Genomic DNA, 10,014 nt, shown 5'->3' on the forward strand with positions numbered 1-10,014 from the left:
AAAATTGTAAAATATTTGTTTTACATTTTTCTCCTGTGACACATAAAACATTATCTTCTTCTCTAAGAGATTATGAACATTTCTACTCTGTCATGTGGCATAAAGTAGTGATTTGTTTAGAATCATTTCTGTCTCGAAAGTTACACAAGCTTCCTTGAACTGCAGAGAAACTGTTTTTTGATTACTATAATTGCTGAATATTACAGTTGTTATTTATAACTATTCTCAGAGAGACGAAAGTATAGAAGAGACTTTAACAAAACTCTAATTTCCTAACTTATTAGATTCACCACACTTGATATGCCTTCTTAAAATACACCCACACGTGTGGACAATGTGCAGAGCACTTACATGTGTAGGCTACTCTCTTATGCCCACCGATCTTCTTCTCCTGAAGGGTGGCACCGCCCTTCAAGGGTTAGCTTGTGCCTCTCATCTCTCTTTTACATTATTTGACTTCGTTAGATGCTAAAGAGTCATGCGCAGATGGTTCTAAAGTAAAAAGATGTTTCTTTGAAAACTGAGATGAGTGTTTTGAAGAAACTTGTTGATTTAAACTATCTATTAGAAATCCCAAGAAAGAAATCAAGAAAAATCCTATTCAAATAACTTTAAAAAATACTCTAGGAACAAACCTAACCAAGAAGGAAAAACAACATTTACAATGAAAACTTTAAGACACTGGAGATAAAAATTGAAAATGACGCTAAGAAATAGAAGGATGTTTCATGGTTGTGGATTAGCATAATTAATACTGTAAAAATAGTGGCTATGTAGCTAAAAAGCAACCTACAGATTCATCATTCCAATTGCGTTCTTCACAGAACTAGAAAAACCCAATCCTAAAATTGATAGGGAAAGCAAAGAGCAGCAAATAGTCAAAGCAATCCAAGAAGAATGAACAGTGCCAAAGGGATCCAGATCCCTCGTCTCAGATTACATCACAGAGCCATAGTCACAGAGTAGCACAGTAATGGTGCAGAATTACTAGATGTGTAGAACAACAAAATAGAATAAAGGAACCAGGAAAAAATTTGCACAACTATAACCATCTTATTTCTGGCAAAACTGTCAAAAGCATACATTAAAGATGACTGCCTCTTCAATAAAACGGAAAGAAAACTAGATATCCACAGATTAAAAAGATGAAACCAGTCTCACTCTACACAAAAGTTATTTCCAAATGGATCGAAGAGCTTATTGTAAAATATGATATTCTGAAATTTCTAGAGGAAACTGCTTCAAGACTCAAGGACTTTCTCAAAACAACTCCAGTAGCTAGGAGATTATGAGATTGTGTAAAATTAGAAATAATGTAAAATTAGTGTAAAATTAGGAAAGGAAATAATCGAGACAGTATAGAGACGGTGTGTAGAATGTGAAAATATCTCTGCCAACTGTATTTCACTGAGCTAAGAGTATAGTTCGGTGGTGGAATACTTTTCTGCCACACATAAGGCCCTGGGTTCAATCACCTGCACTATCAGGGAGAAAAAAGGTGTCCTAGTGATTTGGCCTGATTGAAAACTGTCCTAGCATTCATGAAGACCTAGTTTTGATCCACAGAACCACACAAAACTAAATACATACACATGTCCCTGTGCTCTCAGTGCCTGGGAGGTAAAAGCAGGAAGATCTATTAAAGGTTACCCTTGCTATCTAACTAGTTGGAGACTAGCCTGGGCTATACATGCTACACTGTTTAAGAAAAACTTTTTTAAAAATGACAAAATTTAAAGATCAAAAAAAAACAGATAATCTAATCAATAAGTGGAGTAACAAACTACATAGGCCAGTATGTCAGTGGTTGTCAACCCCTGAGTCACAACCCCTTTGGGGATTGAACAAACCTTTCATGGGGGTCGCATATCAGATCTCCTGCATATCAGATATCGACATTATGACTCATAATAGTAGCAAAATTGCAGTTATGAAGAAGTAACAGAAATAATTTTATGGATGAGGTTCACCACAACATGGGAACTGTGTATGAAAGGGTCGGGGCATTGGGAAGGTTGAGAATCACTGATAGAGATGGTTCTCCAAAGAAGAAATACAAATTCCCTGTAAGTACTGGAAAAGTGCTCGACATCCCTAGCCACCAGAGAGATGCAAATTAAAACTGCTTTGAAATTCTACTTCATCCCATTTAGAGCAGCTTTCATCAAAAAAACAAAAAAGAGCAAATGCCATGCCCATACTAGGGCTATCAGCAAAGGAAGAATCCTTATTCATCCCTGGTGGGAATGTAGACAGAAACTTCTGCTATGCAACTCAGTTTGGACATTCCTCCAAGAAATGAAAATAGAAATCCCAGTGACTCCATTCTGGGATAGGAAAGATTCCCGGTCAACATGACCCAGAGATTCGTGCACATCCAAGCCAGTTGCTGCCTTATTCGCAATAGTTAAACAATGGTGCCAGCCTATACTTCCATTGGCATATCTAGAGATAGATAAAATGTGACTAATATACAAAATGGAACTTCATCGGCTATAAAGACAAGTGAAGCCATGTATTTTCAGGGAAAACGGGTGGAAATGGAGATGTTGAGTGAAATAAGACTGACTCAGGAGGACAAATACTAGATTGATCCTTTTGCATTCAGAACCCCGATTTCAGCGCACGTGAGAGAGAAAGTAGGACACCGTAAAACAGGCCGAAAAGATCCGAAGTGGACAAAAGAGATGCAATACCTGACACAGGAAAGCAGAAGGGAAGACCATTTGCTGGGAGGAAAGGAACCAACAAAAGAGAGTTTGGAGGGCACAGTGGAGAGCGCAGTGGAGAGCGCAGAGGACAGCGCAGAGGGGAAGGGAGCTGAGTAACAATGAAGTGTGTAATGATGCACCTATATCCATGAGAAAGCGACAGTGCAAGCCATGTCTTGTATTCCAACAGAAAGCACTATTCAAAAAACATGTTCCAAAAGTGTCTACAAGCCACTCTCATACCTAAGACGCACAGAACATCACAGAAGAGGGGGCGGAGAGACTGTAAGAACCAGATGAGCAGGATATTTGCCCTGAGAGGTTTATTCTCCTAGTAATGTCAGAAACTACACTCATTAAGTCTCACCAGCATGATTGCCTGAACAGGAGCTGGGCAAGTTCATGGCAAGGTAGACAGGAGACAGCCTAAGAGGTTATATAACCCTATATAAAGAGCTATAGGAAACCAAGGAACGACGAGAGTGGGAGAAATAGTCTTCCCTAGTGAAGAGCCCACTGGTAGGATATCCACTATCGAATGGTCAGCCCTGAAAACATATATATAAATGATAACATATACATATATGTGTACATATATGCATGTAACAAAAATTAATAATGACATGGAAAAAGCAAAAAGAGGCATATGAGAGGATTTATAGGAAGAAAGGGAAGGGAGAAACAATGTCATTATAATCTCAAAAAAAGAAAATTTAAAAATTCACAAAAATTACTCTCAAATCATTCATTCATATATACATATATATATATATATATATATATATATAAAACAATGAGAAAAACAATAAAGCTCTGGTATACTTCTGTGCCCTCTCAAATTGCAGCTCAGAGTTCTAATTTTTTCCTCTTTTTAAAAAATCCCTAATTGAAAATCATCAAGGATCGAATATTGGTGTAATAGATACAGCAAATGCATACCACACAACCTCTCCAATGAGACCCATGCACATTCCCATCTAACTTACTAATTAATTATATATTTATATAGTTTTATAGCTTTATTAAAACCTTAAAAAGTTTAATAATTTTCAAATTGTAGTTGTTAAAAGCAACACATACAAATAAATAGCTTGGCCGTGCATGCAAATATTCCTTTAATAAAAAATCATGCCATCCACATTCTTCTTCAAGTATAGTCTTCAAGGCAAAGACTGAGGCAGCAAGTGTCTTTTAAGTGTCCCTCGCATCCATCCACACTGACTGAGTCTTAACCTCTGGGAAGGTGGCAGGGAGCTACCCTATGCTGACAGGATGTGCCAGACATAAAAACTCTGGGTCATGGTGCATGGTCCTCTCATTTTATAGCATACTGCCCAATGGTTCTCCAAAGTAGAGGGTAGAAATCACACACTCATGACCAGGCTATGATCCCCCTTCTTAAATCCTTGTCAACATTTATCATCGTCAAAGCTCAGCCTTTGCCACTCTGGTGGATATAAAACTTTATTGTTTTAATTTGCAGCTTGCTTAACAGAGCAGCCTTTTGTCATAAAGTACCAGCCATTTGACTCTGTTCTTCCACCAACGGCTTTCTCCTTCCCCAAGTGAGCGTTCCTCATGCTTGTAGATGTGTGTTAGGTCTTCTAAAAAAACATTGAAGGTTCCACAGCTGACTGAAGTGAAACCAGAAATCCTTTGTCTGTCATCCACTCCCAAATTTTTCTCCAGAGATTCAATCACCTCATGTCCTTTCAGCTGTTTTTCATAAAATTTATTTCCCCTATTTTGAAATAATGTGATTATATGTTGTTATTATTATTGATTTCCTATAGAGAGGGTGAGGGCTTAACATTCTTACACCATTATCTCATCCTCCCAATAAAATTATAACTCATTTTCTTCTTAAAATATTATAATTTAGAATGCTAGATTATATAAAAATCGACCAATGCTTAGACCATTACTACCATTATTGCTTTTCCTTTTTAAACATTAGTTTTCCTGAAATAAATAATTGCCTCATTTCCTCCTATGATTTCCTTCACCGATTCTTCCTATACCCTCAGCTCGATTCCCACATCACAGTATCTAAATTATTCTCCTTTTCTTTATGAGAAACCCTCTGTCCTTCTGCTCCAACGTGGATTGTTCATTCTTCCACCTGAGTGCAACGTCTTCCTCCTGGGATTCTGAGACCTGCCTCACCCTGAGAATCTGGTCGGTTTCTCCCTGTGTGAAGAAGTCTCCGTTCCCTTGGTTTCCTCTTCCTTCTTCATAAGCCATTCCCTGACATTGTGCTTGACTTTCTAATTAGAAAACACCGCACACCAACCCGTAGCTTGATATTTGAATTTTTCTTCTTTTCTCCTATTTTCCAATGTTGTTGAAGAGTTTGATGTAATTCTGACTCAAGCCCTCATATTTAGGCCATTTTATTCTTCTCTCTGCTGTCTTTGAGAGTCTTTTGGTTATCTCCAGTATTCTGAAATCTCATAATGTTGGGGGGGTAGCGGTTGTCTTGTTGTTTGGGGTATTGATCTGGGTTTGGGTTTTGCATTATGTTGGGGTCTATGTATCCCATATAAGCCAGAAATATCCCAAAATAAAACAGAAATTTGCTTTACTTTGAGCAGGGAAGACTCAAGGTTAAAGCACTGCTGGACACTATATGTGGTCTGGACCTACTTACTAGTCCGTCAATCGCTACCTTCCCACTGAAGCATGAGGGGCAGAAAGATCACAGAGCAAATATGAACATGAGGAGCTGAGTACAGAGATCAGTCAGTAAAGCATTTGCTGTGCAAGCCTGAACACCTGAGCTCAGTCTCCAGCAGCCACACAAAAAGGTAGGTGTGGGGGGGGGGGTAATGCTTGCAATCCAAGCCTGGGGGGCGGATGAGGTAAGTTTGTCATACGATACTAACCTGTAAGCCCCAGGTCCTAATGAAAGGCCTTGACTCAAGTAAATAAATAAATAAATAATAAATAAACATATACAATACATACATACATACATACATACATACATACATACATACATACAGGAAAACATTTCTGAGTGATACCCAATGTTTAACTCAATTTTCCGTATACATAAATGCATGTACACATACACACACGAATACAGACCTGCCGACCCACATACACCCAGATGAGCACATAACTACACACATGTACATACAAATGCATATACAAAGAGAAATTGTGAAAATGAAAAGAGAGGAGGGGAGCTCTCACCTAGAAACAAAAGATCTAGCTCTTTGATAAGGACACTAACTCTACTCATGAAGGCCCCATCTCCATGACCTAAAGACCTCCCAAAGCCGCCCGCTCCTTATGCTGGTCAGTGTAAGGATACTGTGTGTACACAGACATTCAACCCACGGAGTATGTGGGTATGTCCATTTTCACAGAATCATAAATTTTTCATTCAGTAGGATAACACCTTCTCACCTGATGCTTTCTTACAGATCGTTTTATACCTGCTCCTCTGAGTCATGGTGCTCCCCTCCCTCTTGTTCCCCTCTGTTTCCTTTGTTAGAGGCTCTCCTTGTCTGTATGATGAGCCTTCTCTATGCGTAATAATAACCTAGCTGACTAGGTTATTAGTCAGCTGTCGGAAGCTTTGTGAAACAGGACAAGACTTTCTAACTCTAAGGTGAGATTGCAGAGATGTTTTCCTCAGAAGACCCATGAGCATCCACATCTCTATTTTCTCAGCTACTCTTATGTTGGGGAAGGATTTTCAGGGACAGACAAGACCACTGTGATCCTTACCATTGTTTTTTAGCTTTGCAAGATCTAGTATCACTGAAGAAACAAGCTTCTGCCCATGCCTGTGAGAGATGAACTAGGTTAAGTTAATTGAGACTGGCTTAACTAAAGGCATACCCTAAATGTGTGTGTGTGGTGGTCTGAACAAAAATGGCCCCGATTGGCTTCTGTATTTGAAAGCCTAGTCATCAGGGAGTGGCACCATTTGAGAAGGATTAGAATGGTCCTGTTGTAGTAGATGTGGCTTTGTTGGTATTTGTGTGTCCCTGTGGATGGGCTTTGAAGTTTCAAAAGCCCAAACCAGGCCCGAAGCCTCTCCTTGCTGCCTGCAGATCTCGATATAGAACTCTTAGCTCCTTCTCTGCACAGCTCTGCATGTATGCTGCCATGTTCCCCTCCGCGTTGACAATGAACGAAATAAACTCCCAAGGCTGTAAGCAGCCCCAGTCAAATACTTTCTCTTATAAGAGTTGTCATAGTCATGCTGTGCCTTTACAGCAGTGGAACACTGACCACCGAGGCATTATGGGTAGTAATATTCCATGAGCTGGGGTCCATGGATGCATAGAGAGGAGAAAGCCAGCTGAGAGCCAGCATTAATGGCTTCTGAGTGTGGATGAAATGTGACACCGGCTGCCTCATGCCTCAGCCACTGCTGCCTTCCTTGTGAAGATGGATTATACCCTCCAACTGTCAGCCAAAATAGACCCCCTTTGGTTGTTTCTTGATTGGTATTTGTCTTAGGGGTTTATTGCTGTAAACAAATGTCATGACCAAGGCGGCTCTTATAAAGGATATTTAATTGAAGCTGGCTTACAGGTTCACAGAGGTTCAGTCCAGTGTCATCAAGGCAGAAACACGGAAGCATACAGGCAGGCATGGGGCAGGAGGAACCGAGAATTCTACCTTTTGTTCCAGAGGCAAACAGAAGACTGACTTCCAGGTAGCTAGGATCAGGGTCTTAAAGGCCACTCCCACAGTGACACACCTACTCCAATAAGGCTACACCTCCAAATAGTGCCATTCACTGGGCCAAGCATATACAAACCACCACACTATTTGATTCCAGAAACAACAAAAAGAAGCATCTGCTTGGTGCACATTACAAAGACTTTTGACATGTGAAGCATCTCTCCCAAGTTATCCACTAGAATTTAATGTAATGCCCCTGCTTCCAGCAGAGACGGGATGCACTCTGAATAGACCTCATCTCTCCTGCCAGGGCCTGCAGGCCTACTATGTGGGATGAAAGTGGGAGGTAGGAGCCCAAATTTCTCCAATGGATACTGAACTCCCTCCTGCTCTCAGCCCTCTTCCGTATGCCCTCAGAGCCCCAGATGCCACCCTCCTGATACCCCCGGGATCTTTGAAAAGGATGGGCTCCTCTCACTGGGGAGCCTCTCTTTGGTTTCTCGGGTGCTTCTTTTCTTTTCTCTGTTCTCCCCTACCACCCATCCCTCATTCACTGGGTTCCGTCTTCCATATACATTGTTATCTTTTGCCAATGGCCATTTCTTCACATCTCTTTCCCTATTGTCTTAGTCTAAGATGTTAGGAATGCTTCATTTACATGTAGAAGGGCCATAAATCTATTGGGGAGAGGAACTGCAACTATGCTCCAGGGGCTTGGTCCTCTGGCTGTGGGGAAGAGTAACAATAAGCACCGTGCCCTACACATCATGACTAAGTCAGAATTCTCTTGCATGATTAAGTCAGTATCTCTTCCTAGTCTACAACTCTATCTTTGGATTTGATCTTTCCCTGTCAAGATGATCATCATCTCACCCACCTTTAAAATGTTCTTGTGGGGTTCCAAAAGAAATGATGCATGGTACTGAACTTCCCAAACTATCATAAATTCTAGTTGTGAGTGTGGATGTTAATCTAGGGAGATGGGGGAATAAAAGGTTTATTATCTCAGGCTGCTGTTGTGTTGATATGGTGTGCTGTGGGATGCTATGGCCTGGTATGGTGTGCTATTAGGGATAAGATCGATGATGGAGCTTTGTCTACGCATTGTGGAAAGCAGAAGTATGAGTGTGTATTCTCTATGAATCCAAGGAGTGGATTCCTGAAGCTCGACCAGATGTCTGTGAGGTGCTTCTCGGAAGAAACAATGCCGACCGAACGTTTAAATGCACTGCTTACCTTGTTCTTCTTCAAATGACTTTTTCGAATTAATTTTCAATAAAAAAATTATCTCTTTCTCAAAGTGAAATTATCTGTCCACTTACCCAGACCACAAAGGCATTGTCTCCAGGATAAGCTGGAGGAAGAGGTGATTAGTTTTTATAGCACAGAGAAAGAGGTGATTAATATAAATAAAAAACGCTGGTCGTACAGGTCGACATTAATTGGTGGTGTGGCATTTGATCCTTTCCAGAGGTACCAAGGTAATCTCCTTTCTTTCAAAAGAGCTTCAGCTGCTTTGCCAGGTGTTTCCACAAGGAGGATCCTCTTAATTCTCACCATAATCCTTTAAGTGTCTACGGTCAATCCTATTTTGTTGGCCAGAATCTGAGAGGGGCAAAAGGCAAGGCCATTTGTCAAGCTGAATGAGAATTTGAATCCAGATCTCCAGATGCCAAGGAAAGTAACTTATTGGCCACTCCAGAGACCAGCCACAAGCATGTCTAACAACCGTGTCACTGGGAAACACACTGAGTCCCATACCAGGTGACAGAACAAAGTAAGGACACTGTTAGCCAAAGAGGTTGTTGACAGATGTCTCAGAGCATATGCCAGCACATTCTGTTACCCTTAGGGCACCAGGGCATCAGGTGACCAAAAGGACATGTTGTGAAAAGACCTACATTCATTACAAATGGCTCTACTTGCCTTTTGTTTCCCTCACTCTGAGCATCTGGTACCTTTCAGTGAAGTGTCAGAATTATACTTAAGACATAGTACATCATTAAAATAAAGCTCAGGGCTAATAATTATGTCTTGTTCAGGTGTTTTATGACTAAAGATTCTGACTTTCCCTCAAGGTTTCCAACTCACTCTTCAAAATTGCTTTTCTCCGGGCATTTGTTACAATGTGGCTGTGTCCCCAACAATTAAGTAGCAATTTAGTTCTCTATCTCTAGATATTTCTATTTGAAGCCGTATCCTGGAGCTCAAGCCACTTCTGCTTTTAAGATGGTATTTATGGAGCCTTCAGTCAGTCAGCTCTGTAAGTGTGACTTCACAAAGAAGCTCCACAGAGTGGAAAGCCAGCTCCAGCCTCTAAGCTGCTCACCCTCCACAATTTACGTCCTTATCGGCAACCAAGCTAACCCCTCCTCTGCCCTGCCTTCATCTCCCCAACTGTTATTCAATAGTGATTAAGACCTCCTGAACCCTAAATTTCACTCTCCAGTAGGAAAAAGAGCATGGGACCTGGATTATAAAAACATAAGCTCTTATTCTCAGTATTCAAATGTATATGATAAGTGCTCCCCTCCGAGATCCATGTGTTAGGTTTGGGCCCAGAGTGGTGCTTCTGGAGGTTTGGGGGGGTGGGGGGGTGACTGAAAGCATGTTACTGAAGGAGCTCAGAGGACCTTAGCCTCTTTTCTTCACTGCT

The sequence above is a fragment of the Rattus norvegicus genome, chromosome 15 (genome assembly GCF_036323735.1).
Source record: "Rattus norvegicus strain BN/NHsdMcwi chromosome 15, GRCr8, whole genome shotgun sequence".
Classification (NCBI taxonomy): domain Eukaryota; kingdom Metazoa; phylum Chordata; class Mammalia; order Rodentia; family Muridae; genus Rattus; species Rattus norvegicus.